Here is an 18,464-nt window from a genome sequence, read left to right as displayed (position 1 = left end):
GTTCATCTTGTTTGAGACTCTCTGTGCTTCCTGAACTTGGATGTCTGTGTCCTTTATCAGGTTAGTGAAGTTTTCAGCTATTATTTCTTCAAATAAGTTCTCTGCCCCTTTCTCTCTTATTCTTCCAGGACCCCTATAATGTAATGTTAGTATGCTTGATGTTGACCCAGAGGTCTCTTAAACTATCCTCATTTTTTATTTATTTTTATTTTTATTTATTTTTTTTACGGTACACGGGCCTCTCACGGACCAGGGCACGAACCCGTGTCCCCTGCATCGGCAGGCAGACTCTCAACCACTGCGCCACCAGGGAAGCCCATCCTCATTTTTTAAAAATACTTTTTTCTTTTCAGCTTGGGTAATTTCCACTACTCTTTCTTCCTGTTCGCTGATCCATTTCTTTGTATCATCTAATCTACTGTTGATTCCTTCAGTGTATTTTTAATTTCAGTTATTGTATTCTTCAGCCCTGTTTGTTTCTTCTTTAATTATGTGACTCTGTTAAACTTATTCCTGTGTTCATCCATTCTTCTCCCAAGTTCACTGAACATCTTTATGACCATTACCTTGAACTCTTTATCGGATAGGTTGCTTATTTCCACTTCACTTCGGTCTTCTTCTGGGGTTTTGTCTTGTTTCTTTGTTTGGAACATATTCCTCTGTCTCCTCATTTTGCCTAATTCTCTGGGTTTATTTCTATGTATTAGGTAGGTCAGTTATGTTTCCTAATCTTGGAGAAGTGGCCTTATATAAGAGATGTCCTTTGGGACCCCGCAGCACATTCCTCCTGGTCACCAGAGCTGTATGCTCTAGGAGTGCTCACTGTGTGGGCTGCATGGACCCTTCTACTGTGGTAGGGCCAACTGCTGAGAGTACACTAGTAGGCAGAGGTGACCCCTGGCCTGGTTGGCTGCCAGGCCCGTCCTTGTGTGGTGGTTGTCGGGCTGCTAATGGGGAGGACTGGGTCCCAGAGCAGCTGGCTGCATGACCTGGGGGTTCCCAGGGCTGGTGCTAGCCTGCTAGTGGGTGGGTAAACCCCCAGTGCTAATAGGCTAGAGGGAGAACTTCTAAATGGTGCTTCTAAGCACCAGTGTCCTCATGGTAGAACAAGCTCCCATAAATGGGCTGCTGCCAGTGTTTGCATCCCCAGGGGAAGTCCCAGTTGCCTCCTGCTTCTCCAGCAGTCTCTCCAAGATCAGCAAGTGGGTCTGACCCACTTTGAAATTACTGCCTCTCTGCTGAGACTCAGAGTGTGAGATTTTACACACACCCTTTAAGAGCAGAGCCTCTGTTTCCTAGAGCCCTCCGACTCTGTTCTGGGGCCTCCTCTTCTCATGCATGACCCCTCAGCTGGGGAGCCAGATGTGGGTCTCATACCCCTCACTCGTTGGGATGAACCTCTGCAATTGTGATTATCCTCCTGTTTGTGGCTCACCTACCCAGGGGTACGGGTCTTGACTATACTGCATCTTTGCCCTTCCTACTAGACTTGTTGTGGTTCCTTCTTTATATCTTTCGTAGTAGAAAATCTTTTCTGCTAGTCTTCAGGTCGTTCTTACAGATAGTTGCTTTATAAATAGTTGTCATTTTGGTGTGCCTGTGGGAGGACGTGAGCTCAGAGTGAGCCATCTTGGCCAATGCTCCTCTCCTCAGCAAAACCATGAGAGACCTGAGCCAGGACTACCTAGCCAAACTACTCCCAGATTCTTGACATACAGAAACTATGACATAATAAATATTCATTGTTTTTAACGGTAAAGTTTTGGAGTAATTTGTTGTATAGCTATAGATAATTAATACATACGGCCACCCCTTAGTTCAATGGGGCAGAATATATAATCCTCATGCAGAGAGAGGTATAGTAAGGAGAGAAATTGGAATATTTGGTGAGCAGTAATATCTATAACAGTAGGTAAAAAATATATATATATATACATTTTTTTTTTTCTTTTGCGGTACACGGGCCTCTCACCGCTGTGGCCTCTCCCATTGCGGAGCACAGGCTCCGGATGCACAGGCTCAGCGGCCATGGCTCACTGGCCCAGCCTCTCCGCAGCATGTGGGATCCTCCCAGACCGGGGCACGAACCCGTGTGCCCTGCATCGGCAGGCGGACTCCCAACAACTGCTCCACCAGGGAAGCCCTAAAATATATATTTTAATTTAATTAATTAATTTATTTATTTTTGGCTGTGTTGGTCCTTCATTTCTGTACATGGGCTTTCTCTAGTTGTGGTGAGTGGGGGCTACTCTTTGTTGCAGTGTACACAACATCATTGCGGTGGCTTCTCTTGTTGTGGAGCACAGGCTCTAGGTGCACAGGCTTCAGTAGTTGCAGCACGCAGGCTCTAGAGTGCAGGCTCAGTAGTTGTGGCACACGGGCTTAGTTGCTCCGTGGCATGTGGGATCTTCCTGGACCACTGATCGAACCCGTGTCCCCTGCATTGGCAGGTGGATTCTCAACCACTGTGCCACCAGGGAAGCCCCTAGCTAAAATATTTAAATCTAGTCCTCTACCTTTTCATTAGACAAATATCTAAAGCAAGGAATAAATCATATAACCTCTGTACATTTACTCCCTTTTCCCTATCCTGTCGTCCAGGAAGTTCCATAATCAGCAAGTAAGGAGGTGTTTAAGTCTGGGTTCTGATACCCCCTTTCTAATCCCTACCCCCTTCTAATTCCTAGAAGTGTTGTCAGATTCCATTCTTTTCCCTGCTTTTGATCCCTCCTTAGTCCCGAATCAACCGGTTTTATATTCTGACTCTACTACTCAGTTTTACAAAGAAAGGAGATTTCTTTTTCTAAGCTTTCCCCTCTTTTCCAATTTAAGCCTGGAGTCCTTCATTCTCACTTTCTGGATATTTCACTAATACCTCTTTCCTTTCTCCTGCCCCAGTCCCATCATTCACAGAGAGACAGCTTGGAACAGAGCATTGGCCAGTTTATAGGCATTAAAAACTCTCATTCAACCCTAAGCATGACGTTGGCTTTGTTCAAGTTTTTCAAAATGGAAATTTATATTGTTTTTCTGTTTATAAAGGAAATAAAGGCTCATAAAAAATGAAACAATAGAGAAATAAAAACTGAAAGTTCTCCAGAATTTTTATTATGCATATACAAATAAACACATATATTTTTACACAACTGGCATTGTAAAACACATTCTCTTCTATAACTTTTTCAGTTAATAAATTGTGGTCTTTTTTCTATGTCAGTACTAACCGATCTATCTTATGATTATTAAAACTGCACGATAGGGACTTCCCTGGTGGCGCAGTGGTTGAGAGTCTGCCTGCTGAAGCAGGGGACATGGGTTCGTGCCCCGGTCTGGGAAGATCCCACATGCCGCGGAGCAGCTGGGCCCATGAGCCATGGCCGTTGAGCCTGCGCGTCCAGAGCCTGTGCTCCGCAACGGGAGAGGCCACAACAGTGAGAGGCCCACATACCGCAAAAAAAAAAACCCAAAAAACTGCGCAATAAAGGGGGGCCATAAAGTCTGGAAAAATAGGGAAATACACATAATTGATTTATTGATATGACATTACAATACATAATATGTTCAATGTTTTGTCGTTCATTAACAATGTGTAGTTCAATGCTCTGTGCAATATTGCAATGAACATAGTAGATAAATACAGAATTTCTATCAACTCCTACACATGCATCTGAAATGCATTACCTCAGTTGATTGTGGACTTGGTTTCACTGAATAAGCCTGTTCCTTTGGTGTACACCAGAAGTAACCAAGGGGGTAAGTATCTATCTGATTTTTTTTAACATCTTTATTGGAGTATATTTGCTTTACAATGGTGTGTTAGTTTCTGTTTTATAACAAAGTGGATTAGTTATACATATACATATGTTCCCACATCTCTTCCCTCTGCGTCTCCCTCGCTCCCACCCCGCTAGGTGGTCACAAAGCACCGAGCTGATCTCCCTGTGCTATACAGCTGCTTCCCACTAGCTATCTATTTTACGTTTGGTAGTGTATATATGTCCATGCCACTCTCTCACTTTGTCACAGCTTACCCTTCCCCCTCCCCATATCCTCAAGTCCATTCTCTAGTAGGTCTGTGTCTTTATTCCCGTCTTGCCCCTAGGTTCTTCATGACCTTTTTTTTTTTCTTAGATTCCATATATATGTGTTAGCATATGGTATTTGTTTTTCTTCTATCTGATTTTTAATAAACTTATGCTTCCAGACTCTGTGGCCACTCTATATACCACTGTGTGGATATCCTGTAATTTATTTAACCAGTCCTCTTCTAATGGGACATTTAATGTCAAAATGGATGACATTAGAAATTTGATGTTATTGCCAAACTGCCTTCCACAGAATAAAATCAGCTTATGTTGCCACTAACATTTGAATCAGCTTATATGACCACCTACAGTACATGAGACTGACTCTTCCCCCACAAATTCACCAACACAGGTATCACTAATCATTTAAAATTTTGCCAGTATGATTCCTATTATTGTTTTAATTTGAATTTATATAGGGAAGTCGCTGGAGGTCCAGTGGTTAGGACTCCGTGCGGCATAGTCAAAAAAAAATTGAATTTATTTAATTATCAGTGAGGTTGAGAGTATATATTTCAGTGGTTTTAGTATGTTTGTTATGTGATATAACATGTCTGGTCGTTTTTGTTTTTGGTGGTTTTTATTATAAAATAAAACAGATACAGAAAAACACACTCACACACAGAGCTTAGCGAATTATTACAAAGTGCACTCCTTTTTAACCAGTCCAGAAAGATGTGAACTTTCAAAGATGCAAACGTGTGTTCACATGTCCAATCATGTAAGTTAGTTCATGTGTCTGGCATACATTGTCACATGCATGCATCCTCTACAAGTGCTTATGCTTTTGTGTACTTTACTGTACAGTACTGTATAGATATAGTACAGCATCTTTATTTCAAGCCCAGGATGTCCGGAAGCAAGCATAAAAGCAGCGGTGACGTAGCTGGTACTGCTAAGAAGCGCCAAGTGATAACGACGGAAACAAAAGTGAAAATAACTGAGAGAGTGCAGCGAGGCGAAAAGATGGTAGACGTCGCCTGTTCTTATAATATGAATCGTTCAACCACTGGTGCAATTCTAAAGAACAAGGACAAGACCATGAAATATGTGAAGTCTGCTGTGCCAGTGATGTTGACGGTAATACCGAAGAAGCGTGGAAAAGTGATGGAGGAGATGGAGAAACTTCTCAGTCTGTGGATGCAGGATCGGCATCAGCATCGAGTCCCGGCTCAGCTTAATGCTGATTCAAGAGAAAGCTAAAAGCCTTTATGAAGACTTGAAGAAGAAACACAGTGAAGAATCAGAGGGTGCATCTTTTAATGCCAGCCATGGCTGGTTTCATCGTTTCAAGGCTAGAGCCAACCTTCACAAGGTAAAAGTAAGTGGTGAGGCAGCGAGTGCAGATACGGTAGCTGCCCAGGAATTTCCTGAAACACTTTGAGAAATTATTGATGAAGGTGCGTACTTAACCAAGCAGGCTTTTAATGTGCACGAGACAGGACTGTATAGGAAGAGTATGCCAGACCGAAGTTACATCAGTAAGGAGGAAAAGTTGATGCCAGGCTATAAAGCAGCAAAGGATAGGCTAACTCTGTTGTTTCGTGGCAATGCTCCCAGCAATATGAAGCTGAAGCCACTCTTAGTTTATCATTCAGAGACCCAAGAATCCTTAAAATCATAGCCAAGGGCTCTTTTCCTGTTGTGTGGAAGAGTAACCCCAAAGCCTGGGTAACACAGGCCATTTTCCAGGACTGGTTTTTCTACCACTTTATCCCGGAGGTAGAGAAATATTGCTTGGAGGAGGATGTCCCATTCAACATTCTTTTGCTGCTCCACAATGCTCCAGGCCACTCCCCATTCATGGAGGACTTTCATCCCAGTGTCAAAATAGTGCATCTGCCGCCGAATACTACATCACTCATCCAACCTATGCACCAGGGAGTTACAGCGACTTTCAAGAAATATTATTTATGTCATACTTTTCGTCAGGAAGTAAAGGCAAGTGACAAATCAGGAACAACCTTGCAAACATTTTGGAAGGACTATAACATCTACAAGGCCATAAAAAACATTGACTTTGCTTGGCACGAGGTTACAGCCATCACCATGAATGGGGTTTGGAAGAACTTTTGCCTGCGATTGGTTCACAATTTTTGTGGATTTGAGAAGGTGGATGAGGAGCTGAAAGAGGTCTTCAGCAACGTAGTGACCCTCAGAGAGAAGCTGGAGCTAGATCTGCAAGAGGATGACTTCATTGAATTCCTTGCCATGCAACATGAGGAGCTTACTAATGAAGACCTGATGGAGTTGGAGGCCCAGAAAAAGGACAAAGAGAGACAAGAGGAAGAAGAAGTAACTGAAGAACCAAAGAGATTCACCACTCAGGAACTGGCAAGGGGATTTTCTTTATTTAAGGAGGCACTGTTAGTTTTTGAGGCACAGGACCGGAACATAGAATAGAACGTGAAGGTTGCAGCAGCTGTTCAGAATGCAATCCAGTACTACCATGTCATCTATGATGAGAAAAAAAGAGCTACTACCCAGACATCACTGGATTGTTTTTTCAAGAAGGTAAATAGAACTGAATCCAGCAAGGAACAACCTGTGCCATCAACATCAGGCGTGAGTGAAATTGCAGCTTGCCCTCCATCTCCTATTGCTGATGATCCTTCAGCTCTACCATCTCCCACCTCTCCCTCATCCAGTCAGTAACTCTTCTTGCCTGTTCACTCAGTGCCAGCCTCTGTATGTATGCCAGCTGTTGTACTGTGCTACTGTACTTTTCAAGGTACTGTACTGTAAGATTAAAAATGTTTTCTTCATTTTTTGTGTTTGTTTTTAAAGTATTATTTGTGTGAAAAGTATTATAAACCTATTACAGTACAGTACTATATAGCTGATTGTGTTAGTTGGGTACCTAGGCTAACTTTGTTGGACTTACAAACAAATTGGACTTACGAATGCGCTCTCAGAACGGAACTTGTTCACACGTAGGGGACTTACTGTACGCAGGTCAAGAAATAAAACTTCGTTAGCTCCCTCAGAACACTTCCTTGTACCTTATCCCAATCATATAATCACCTTCCTCCTCTCAAAAATAACCACTATCCTGACTTTTATAGCAATAATCTCCTTGCATTTCTTTATAGGAGTGTGATACTACAGTTTAGTCTTGCCCTTTTAAAAAATTAATGTATCTGTTTTCTTTGCTCTGTGTTTTAAGTCTCTTTCAATTTATTGTTTCTTTCTCCATCCTTTTCTTTTCCTTAGAATTTATCTGTTGAAGAACGTGGTCCATTTGACTTGTATAGTTCCCACAGTTTGGATTTTACTAACTGCATTTCAAGGACATCAGCATTGTTGTATGTCCTTTGTATTACCTACAAATTAGAAGCTGAATGCAGAGGCTTTATCAGACTCCAGGTTTGATTCCTTTGACAAGACTACACATTACGTGTGATTGCCTGGTTGTTGCTTTTTTGTGTGTGCTGTTAGCAGCCACTGATGCTCCTTGCCTAGATCCATTAATTCAATGGAGGTTAGATCCATTAATTCAATGGAGATCCATTCATTCAATGGAGGTTAGAAATGTTCTAATCCTTTTGATTTATTTGCTGAAATATATCTATAAAGACATGCTCCCAATTATCTACTACTTACTTACCCAATGGTAGAATTCCTAATGGGAAGGCAGGATAAATGCTTGATCCTTTCCCTTTATTTGCCAGTTTTCAAGATAATGAATTGGTTCACTCTCATACTCCAAATATGATCAACTTTTTAAAATATCACTGTGAGCTCCAGGACTTAAGCATATATAATCAGTTTTAATCCATTACACTTACTATTTTATATTGACACTCCAATTGTCCCATTTTTGCCCAGTTAGCGCTTTTTCAAGTTGTTTCCTGAGTCATTTTGACATGACCAGTTGTCCTTTTTTTAAAAAAATTAATTTATTAATTTATTTATTTTTGGCTGCGTTGGGTCTTTGTTGCAGTGCGCGGGCTTCTCATTGCAGTGGCTTCTCTTGTTGTGGAGCGCAGGCTCTAGGCACACGGGCTTCAGTAGTTGTGGCGTGTGGGCTCAGTAGTTTTGGCTCGCAGGCTCCAGAGCGCAGGCTCAGTAGTTGTGGCACATGGGCTTAGTTGCTCCGCGGCATGTGGGATCTTCCAGGACCAGGGCTCAAACCCGTGTCTCCTGCATTGGCAGGCAGATTCTTAGCCACTGCACCACCAGGGAAGCCCGACCAGTAGTCTTTGACAGCTTCCTTGCTAGGTGGTATGACAAAATGTTCCAGATTCATCTTGTACTTTTCCTGCCCCGGCTCTAGAATCAACTATTTCTCTAAGACACCCTAGTTTCTTTTAGTGGGGAATGGTATTTCAACATCACAATCAGAGCATTAGAGATTCTTATTACTACTGGTTAGGTCACTGTTTTTAGACCTTGTCTGGTTGTGTTAACATCTTCCCTTAGTTTTTGATAATTTCACTGTACTGTATCTAAGTATGGACTTAGGTTTATTTTTATGCTCAGTATCCATTATGCTTCCTAAAGCTGAGGGTTTTGTTTCCTACATCAGTTTTGAAAAATGCTTAACTTCATTCGAAATTCCAATCAGTTTTCTAAAGTGGTTGTTAATTTTGCACTCCTATCCACAATGTATGAGCATTCCAGTTATCCCACATATTCATCAACAATTGGTATTGTCAGTCTTTTAAACAACCAATCTGGTGAATGTGTAGTGGTATCTCTGGTTCTTATTTGCATTCTCTAGGTGAATAATGATATTGAGCATCTTATCAATTGTTTGATAGCCAGTTGGATATCTTTTGTGATACGTTCAAACCTTTTGCTCAGTTTTTTAATTGGGTTGTGGTCTCTTTTTTATGGATTAGTATAGTTCTTTATATATTATGGATACAAATCCTTTGACAGTTGTATGTGTTGTGAATATTTTCTTCCAGTCTGTGCCTTACCTTTTCACTTTCTTAATGGTGTCTGTTGATGAGCTTATAGGCTAATTCTTGCATATTGTGGGATGTTTCATTGTAAATTTTGTAATTTTTGAATTACATTTTGTAATTTTCAAGAACCCAACTTTTTATATGATCTGGGTTGAGATTTCCCCTCCAGAGAGGGGTTGTATTTGCTCTTGTCAAGTGTCTTAATGTAGGACCAATTTTTTACTTTAATGTTTTGACTTGAAGGTCTAAAGACATACAGTTAGTGCAAATATGATCCTCAAACCCACTTGATGGTGGGCCTATGGTTACAGATTCTTGAGGGAGACTTTTTTTCATGCAGAGCAAGCTAAAACAGACATACTTCCTTGTTATTTCTTTTTGATGGTGGAAAAACTCTGATCCCAGTTTTTCCTCGGCACCCTGCTTCACTTTCTGTCCAGGTGTCTTTTAAAACACCAAATCCTTGGGACTTCCCTGGTGGCACAGTGGTTAAGAATCCGCCTGCCAATGCAGGGGACATGGGTTCGATCACTGGTCCAGGAAGATCCCACATGCCTCAGAGCAACTAAGCCCAAGTGCCACAGCTACTGAGCCTGAGCTCTAGAGCCCATGCGCCACCACTACTGAAGCCCGCATGCTCTAAGGGCCTGCGTGCCGCAACTACTGAGCCCGCGTAATGCAGCTACTGAAACCTGCACACCTAGAACCTGTGCTCCACAACAAGAGAAGCCACTGCAATGAGAAGCCCACGCACTGCAACGAAGAGTAGCCCCCGCTTGCTGCAACTATAGAGAAAGCCCGCGTGCAGCAACAAAGACCCAATGCAACCAATAAATAAATAAATAATAAATAAATAAATAAAACACCAGGTCCTTGATTACTGAGACAGGCAACCTCCTCCACCCCCTGATCAAGTCATATTTATCCAACAATTTTAACTCCCTCTTTATTTTTAGTCCCTCAACTTAAAAAAAAAAAACCTTTCTTAGGAGCTCAAATGTACTATTTAAAATAATGTTTATGGTATTTTAATCAGCAATTTTAGGTGTTTTGTAGCAGGGGGGTTTTCAGAAAATATAGACTGAAATATTAGTAGGAATACGATGCTAAATATTTCTGTACCCATCAAATCATTCCTTCTCTCATCTCCTCACAGTCCCTTGGGAGAAAATATGTAATAAAGATGTGAGAGCCTCTCTAGTCAATGCAGACTTACTTGGAGTCTGAAAAGTCAAAACAGTGTAGCATAACTTTCCTCATTAAGATTCTGCTTAATCCTTAAAGATTTTGTTAACATTTGGTTTTGCTTAATTTTACCCACATCCTGTTTTCTCAGAGATGGGCCTTATATGGGGGTTCTAATGGCTTCTTGAACATCAAATAAATCTTAAAAGTAAAACTGTGATAGATTGAGTGTGAATGAATCAAACAGGGATTAAATTTTCGTTAAAATACATATGGATTTAATAATTAGCAGGAAAGCTCCTCCTAATCAAAAAAATGTTTTAGGATAATGTTTGAGCTGTTAGAGAAATAAAAAATGTTGCTGGACTGTATTGTCTCAGCTTATAAAGATTCCCTCTGAAACTCTGATGTCAAAGCCATAGACCAAATAGTCCCAACCAGCGAGTGACAAAGCTAGTAGTTTCTGGCAAATAGTAAGCATTTAAGAAATTTTAGGTTAATCTCTATTTTTCATGTGTTTGAAACACCCCTAAACTTATTTCAATGGAAGAAACTTCTTTCATATTTGCCCTCAGTCTAGTAGAGGAGTCAATGTGCAAACAAATGAAAACAATAGAATGTGCAGGGAATGGTACAGAGAAAAGGAGGGGTTAGTACTGCAACCTAAAGCAACACAGAAAGTCAGCCCAGATGATGCTTGACCTGAGTCCTAAAAGAAGAGCTGTTTTGCCTGCTGTACTACTATCAGCAGAGGGACAGCATATGTAAAGACTTAGAGGTGGGGAAAAGAGCTTGGGATGTGGGGAGAACTACAATTGAGAGTGGTGAAGTGAAAGACAGGGCTACATGGGCAGTTAGAGGTCTGACTAAAGAGGATTTGCCTTCCAAGATCTTGGGTTTTATCCTGAAAGATCAATATTTTGATTACCATCACAGCACTTTAGCACTCGTTTTATATGTACTTTTAATATCACCTTTATCAAGGCATAATTTATATACAATAAAATGCACCTATTTTAAGTGTACATCTTTGTGACTTGACAAATTTATATACCTATGTAACCACTACCACTCAGTCTATAGAATTTTACCATTATCTCAGAAAGTTCCCTTGTGCCCCCTTCTCAGTCAATTTCCCCAACCCCCAACACACACACCTAGGCAACCACTATAGATTTCTGTCAATATAAATTAGATACAGATTTTTGAAAGCTTTGATTAAATAGAATTACATAATATATACTCTTGTGTAGGTATATATTTCTTTCGCTCAGCATGATATTTTTGAGGTTCACCCATGTTGTTGTGTATAACAGTAGTTTTTTTTTTATTGCTGAGATTTCATTAGTTTTATATACCACATTTTGTTTATCTAATCACCTGTGGTGGACATTGGTCATTTCCAGTTTCTGGCTATTATAAAGCTGCTATAAACATTTGTGTATAGGTCTTTGTCAGTAGTCACTTTAACATGTGTTGTAGCTAATAAATTTTCTGGAAAGACCCTACCATCCCACTACCTCTAGCCAAAGTATCTGTGTGTGTTGCTGGGAGTGAAGGGAAGGCAGCAAGAAGAATTTGTTTCAGGTTGGGACAGTCATGGTACCTCATTCCCCTGCAACAGTAATTGGTCTGAGGAGCAGGCATGCAACCAAAGATTAGTTAGAGTCTTTTCCCAGAAGAAAGAAAATCTTTTTTCCCTTGGGTTGCTAAAATGGGACTATATAAGCTTGAAGGTGCCACATCTTTCTTCCCTGGTGCCATAGAGGAAGCCCTTCTGTGGTAGGAGAGAATAAGAACAATGTATGGGGGGAAATGGGGGTGGGGGGAGAGAGAAAGAGAATTCCTGCCTCCTCCAGGACTTACTTATGCCTGACAGGAATACCCACATTTAGACATAACTGGGAATCCAAAGAACCTAATAAAGAGAAAATGGAGGCTAAAGGAGAAAGACATAGTGGAGACAGCTGAAACTCATGGATCATATTCTCAATGTCCTGAGTTCCATAATGCCAACCTTTTCTTAACTTTGAAATTAAACAAGGAAGCTGCCAGCCTGAGGCCTTGACAAAGAGGGGTAAGTTGACTCCTCACCGTGGATCAAGGATATCACTAAGAGAACCGTTTCCCTACCACTCTTGCCTCTCCACCCATCCACAGTTCATTTCAACAGATATGTATTGATACCTGCCTGTGAATAGACTAGTGTGGTGGAGTTTGGGGATATAAAGATGAATAAGACAGTCTCTCCCTTCCAGGACCTCACATACTATAGAGGAGGGATAACTCACTCAGCCTGGAGGTGAGGGCTATAAGGAGCTAAATCTTAGAGGATAAAATGAGAAAGAGACAAGAGCACTATAGGCAAAGATATGGAGACAAGAAACATTTAGTGTTCTAGAGTATATGGTCAAAGATAGGGCATAGCCACAAATAATGCTGTAGAAGCAGGAGTTGGGTCATGAAAGACCTAGAATGCCACACTAATGTAAGACGTTTATATTTTACCTTGTAGACATTGGGAAGTTGTATTAGTTTTTGAGACCTGCTAAACAAAGTACCATAACTTGGGAGCTTAAACAACAGAAATTTATTTTCTCACAATTCTGGAAGCTAGAATTCCAAGATCGAGGTATCGACAAGTTTGGTTTCTTCTGAGACTTCTTTCCTTGGCTTGCAGATGGCTCTCTTCTCCCTGTGTCTTCACACGGTCTTCCCTCTGTGTGTGTGTCTAAATTTCCTTTTCTTTTAAGGACACCAGTCAGATTGGATTAGGGCCTGCTCTAATGGCCTCATTTCAACTGAATTATCTCCTTAAAGACCCTATCTTCAAATACAGTGACATTCAGAGATACTAGAGGTTAGGGAACATATGTTTCATAAAAACATATGAATTTTTAGGGGACACAATTCAGCCCATAACAGAAGCCATTGAAGGATTTTAAGCAGGGAAGGGCATGAACAGATCTGTACTTCAGAAACATTACTGGTAATAGTGTGGAGGATGGACTGAAGGAGGACAAGACCAGAGGCATGAAGCCTTGTTAGGAGGCTTTCGGAATTGTCCAGGCAAGAGATGATAAGGGCCTGAATTAGAGAGCCTACTCACAGACTGCTGCCTGATTAGAATATTTGTCACTTCTGGATAGAGTGGCCCATGAGCAGTTGGTGACTCTTCCCACTAGGACAACTTTCACTATATAAGATGTTTCTGCACATTTGGTTTGGAGGAGAAGGGTAGGTGGAATGAGGCGGCAAGAAGTTCCATGAAGGATTTTTCAACCACATCATGGTTTTATAAGGTTCCCTAACTTTGGATTGTGTTCCTTTACTTGTCACTGTTTCTATTCCTGTTCCTACTCTTGTTATGGAGATTTGTTTTTGCTGTGGTAGAAAGATCACAAATTATAGAGTTGTGGCTACTTGGAGCCATAATTCTGGTGAGCCATAATTACTAGGTGAGTAACCTTGGGGAAGTCATTTTATCTCTCTGAACTTCAGAGTCTTTTTTAGTGTAAAATGGGATGATAATAATAATATCTACCTCACAGGTTTGTTGAAAGAATTGAATGAGATCATGAATGAAAAGTATTTCGTAGAGACCCGTACATTTGTTATTTATTCTCCTTGGTACTCCCAAAGGATATTTTTATGTCTGTAGGTGGGAGTGGGAAACAGATATTCTTTACAGAGAATTTGGTGGCTATGATTTATTGAGTTACCTGCCAGGAGCCCTAGATATGAGCCCTAGAGTATCTCTTTCTTCTGGATGGGGATCCCCAGGTCACAGGAGTTGATTGGGTGGTAGTTGTATCAACATTTGAGAAAAATATGACTCTTCTCTGGGTTATTTGGATCTGATTACCAGGAAAGAAAAAAAGTGCAGTTTGATTTCAGTAAATGCTAGAATTTGGGGGCATATTTAATATCACTAAAACAAAGAAGGGAGAAAGTAGACAAAAGCAGAGAAACAAGGGGTGAGAGCCACAAAAGGGAATATAAAAACAGAAGACAATAAGAGAAGAAACTAGAAAGGAAAAATACAATGACTTTCCCAAAATGTCTCCTATTTCAGACTTCTTATTTATGTCTCATTTCTTTAAGTATTATAAGAACCTCAAGGGAAAGGAGAGGAACTGTTCTGTTTAATATCATTTATGTATGTCTGGACAATGTCAACTCATTATTAATATTGTTGCTAGCAAGACATGATTCCTGGAAATATTGACTTAGGTTTGTTATTATGTATAATAATTAGTATTTCTGTGAACTATATACCTCAGTCAATGCAAAGATTTTACAACTTTTTTAAAAAAAAGATTTAGTTGATCAAACATATAATTCTTCTAAAAACCATACCTTAGAGGGGAATGTTTCTTCAAAGAAGTCTGACATGTTTTCATATGAGAAAACATTTTCTTAAAATTGAAACTGAATACTAACAATATTCCTTGATAATCCACCAAATTTTTTTATAAAGAAACTAAAAAACATGGCAAGAATTGGTCCTCAGGTGAGACCAGGGATCAATGATTCATTCGTTCAACATATACATATAGGACATGAGGTTTTTTGGTCAGGTGCTAGGTGTAGAGTGGCTGAATAAAACATAGTGCCTGCCGGTTGTGTGGGATGCCTCAGCCTCAGCCAGTGAATGAGGTGGAGGAGTGAGGGCGAGGAGGAGGAGGGGGAGGAGGAGGGGGAGGAGGCAGGGAGCCAGCGAGTGCCCAGGGTGAATCAATGGAAACCCCCTCACGAAGCTGGGAAAGCACTTCAGCCGCAAAACAACAACATAGTGCCTGCCCTTGTGGAGTTTACAGTCATGTGGGAGAGTTAGATAGTAAAAAATACATAAATAAATATGCAGTCAACATATAATTACAAATTGTGATAACTTTTATGAAGGAGAAGAACAAGTTGCTATGAATTAAAATAACAGTGGAGACTTTAGATGTGCGTTGTTAAGGAAATGACATTTAAACTGAAACCTGAAGGGTGAGTAAGAGTTAGTCCTGAGAAGAATGGGGAGAAAGTAGCCTAGGCAGAGGAAACATCATGTTTTAGTCCTGAGGCAAGAAAGAATTCATCATGGAGTTCGTCAAAGCAGACTCATGTAACAAATCTCAGGTAAAGCTCAGTAAAGAAAATCCTTCTCTTGTTTCTCCTGTCCTTATAGTTAATACTAATGGCTAAATGTCTTGGCTATGGTCAAGGCTGAAATAACTGCTAAGAGTTGAAACCCATGAGATCAGGGCTAACTCTGTCCCTGGGGAGGACAAAGAGATTCGGGGGATGGGGTGGGGAAATCTAACCTAAGGATCTAGCATAAACTTTATTTATTATATTATCATAGGTGGACTACTTAAAATTTAGATATTGGATTTTTCTAGACATTCTGCCATAGTTTTTTTTTACTATGTGAATTTTCCTGGTGATCTAGTGACCTCTGTGATTCCTGTGTTCCCTATTTCTGTTATTGCTACTCCTCCTGCCATCACCACCTCTGTGCCAATTTCCCAGGCCAGGCACCTTGGAGCCACCTTTGACTTTTCTGGCACTTGGCAGGAACAATAGATTCCACCTCTGCAGTGTCTCTCCAATGAGTTGCCTCTGGTCCATTCTCATGGCCACTGACTATGCCCAGGCTCTCCTGCTCAGTTCCTTGGCTCCAGCCTCATCCAACTTAATCCATCCTTCAGGTTACCACCATGTTAATCTTCCTTGAGTACTGTTCTAATTCTGCCCCTTTCTTACCTCTGACCATTTGTTCTGTAAAGAAATTCCCATAAAACTGATTTACTCTTAAGCCTCAGAAAGTGTCATCTTTAAGATTACCTCAAACTTTGTTCTTATTCAGTCTAGAGTACTTCTTCTTCTCCTATCCCCTACTCACTGTCTGGCCATTTCAACCCAACAGTCTTCCAGTGATTTAAGCCATTCTTTTATTCATTCAATAAATATTTATTGAATGTCTATTATGTGTCAGGCATTGTATTAGGCACTGGAGATACACAGTGAGCAAGGTAGATACAGTCCCTGCCCTTGTGGAGCCCACATTTTCACAAAAGGATGGTAAAGGTACAACAAAAGAAATATAATAAGCCAGAATAAAATAGGAGCATTTCCCTTACAGCAGATTAAATAAGTTCCTCAGACCCTTCAAGCTGAAAGGCTGCATTGAAATTAGATTGCGAAGCTAGTGGGTCAAAAGTTACTCATCATAGGTATAGTGTAAGGTAGTAGAGAGAAATAAGGTTGGAGCGGTTAAGACCAGTTCATGGAGGGCCTTGAATACCAGGCTAATGAGTTTTAAACAGTTTATAGACAATGAGAAGGCATTCACTTTTTCTGTTCCCTTAAAATTTAGATTCTAAAGAACTGCCAGCTTTCTTCATACCCAGCCTTCTTTAACAAAACTGGAAAAGGTGTTACCGATTAATCTTTACACTTTATGATTGACTAACAACCTACATTTGAGGTTGTTTCTTTTAATATTTGCATTTTAGCCAGCTTTTGTAAATTTACACCTTTTTTTCCCCCTAATAGTGAGATCAGAGGCGAAAGAAAGAAATGTCAGAAATCATAAAGACAAGCCATAAAATTCTGTATTCACCTTCTTCCCAGGCAGACCAAACTGGAACCTCCTAAACTTCCCTAGAAACACTGGGGTCAGAGGACCATGTATCTTCCTAGTCTTCTCTATATCTGTTGGCCCTTTCTGCTTTCTCTGGATTGAGCCTCTCCTTCAGGCCCCTACCAGCCACTCCTCTGAGAGGAAAGCCCAGGAAAAGCTCTCCCTCCTCTGTCTTTACATGCCCTTTCCTCCCTCTTCCCAAGACTTCCAGGTGGTCTATTTGGTGCTATTTAAAATAACATTTAATGATATGTGCAGACCATAATCCTTCTTAACTGACAACCTATGACAATACCTCTTTGCCACCTAAATTACCTAGACTGATAGTAAGGAGATTTTAAAAAAAGCCATGTTGGAATTTGTCCTTACAAGTAATATTATTGAACCTATAGACAATTAATTGTGAACACAGTCATATTACTTCAGTTTGGCATGGGTTTACAACACATCATGCTTTTATGGTTATTTCCAAACAACTTCCTGTCTACTCTCAGCCCATACATACCAGGACTCCCACATGTAACTCTTCTAATCACCGTAGAGGTAGCAATTTCCCAAACCATGTCCCTTTGCTGTTCCTAACTTCTGAGTTTAAAATGCCCTCTTAAAGCCTCTTGAACCCCAACTACTAAGGTATCACTTTGAAATCTGCCTGAAAAAATGTCCAAACTATCTATTTCCTTCCCTGTCATACAAATTGGCTCGTATGTTCTCACCATACTTAGTTCCTTTTCTAGTCGTCTTTACAACTTTTTCTAGAAATGCCTCTTCATACCACAGGAAGCACAGAGCTATATGTATTTTTGTTGTTCTTATTGTCACCTCTGTTCAAATATTAGGATAAATACTAGTTAGGAAAAAACCCAAAACCCAGTTATATTTTGATTATCTTAGCCTTAGACAGACTAGAATTAGTCACAACCCATACACAAATCATGTATGATTGGGAGAATGATGTTGTTTTAGCACGAGAGATAGTGGTAGAAACGATGGAATTTTGTCAGCTATTCCCAATGTAGGCTTCTTTTGCTAAAACTGCATAAAAACATGTGTCAATAGAACTCAGAGCATGATTGTTATGGAACTTGACAGCAGGGCTGCACTTCATCATTCCGGGCAGCACTTCATCATTCCGGGCAGCTCACATCTGGGAATTACCACTGGAAAAATGTTTTTGTGCTGTCCCTATTCTTTATCACAGACATCTGCTTTGGAGGGGAGATTTGGATGGAGTAAAGTTTCTAAGCAAGTAGGGAAGGCCTAGAAACAAACACTTCAAAGTGCAGACCATATTCCTTTCTCCTGATGTATTAGATTCTACAACATTTAAACTTTTTCCTGTCTGGAAGCTGGTACCAGTTTTCTCCCCTTGCCGTTCTTTAAAGGGATATAGAAATTCACTTTGACTAGAAAACACCTGAGAAGAGAACAGCTGGTCTTCAAGGTTGGAAAAACATTTGTCAAATGTTCTCTTGCCTCCTGTGGGGTAACTCTGAGCTGTTGACAATTTCCTTTTTCTTCCTGAAGCTGAGTCAGACAGGCATTACAGAACAAACACAGTCCCAAAAAAGAAGTCTCAATAGAAAGTTTGGGGTTTTCTTGCTTTCTAAGCTGTCTTGGCTTATCTTCCCTCCTAAGGCTTGCTGA

General features: G+C 40.5%; 2 protein-coding genes across 3 annotated transcripts in view; one reads left to right on the top strand and one right to left on the bottom strand.

The window, feature by feature from the left end:
* Window positions 1-18,464, bottom strand: part of PXMP4 (peroxisomal membrane protein 4) — a 772,061-nt gene that overhangs the window by 372,095 nt on the left and 381,502 nt on the right. The gene's annotated exons all lie outside the window — the stretch shown is intronic.
* ASIP (agouti signaling protein) overlaps window positions 1-18,464 on the top strand; it is a 203,727-nt gene that overhangs the window by 18,297 nt on the left and 166,966 nt on the right. The window contains exon 4 of one of the 2 annotated variants that reach the window (XR_004484808.2): window positions 1-6,363. The exons of the other annotated variant lie outside the window; for it this stretch is intronic. The gene's annotated coding sequence lies outside the window, so the exon portion shown is untranslated. Of the gene's footprint in view, window positions 6,364-18,464 lie in introns of those variants that run through there. 2 annotated transcript variants of the gene reach the window in all.

Source organism: Orcinus orca, chromosome 16, assembly GCF_937001465.1.
Source record: "Orcinus orca chromosome 16, mOrcOrc1.1, whole genome shotgun sequence".
In the NCBI taxonomy this organism is placed as follows: Eukaryota; Metazoa; Chordata; class Mammalia; order Artiodactyla; family Delphinidae; genus Orcinus; species Orcinus orca.
This window is presented reverse-complemented; position numbering and strand designations above follow the sequence as displayed.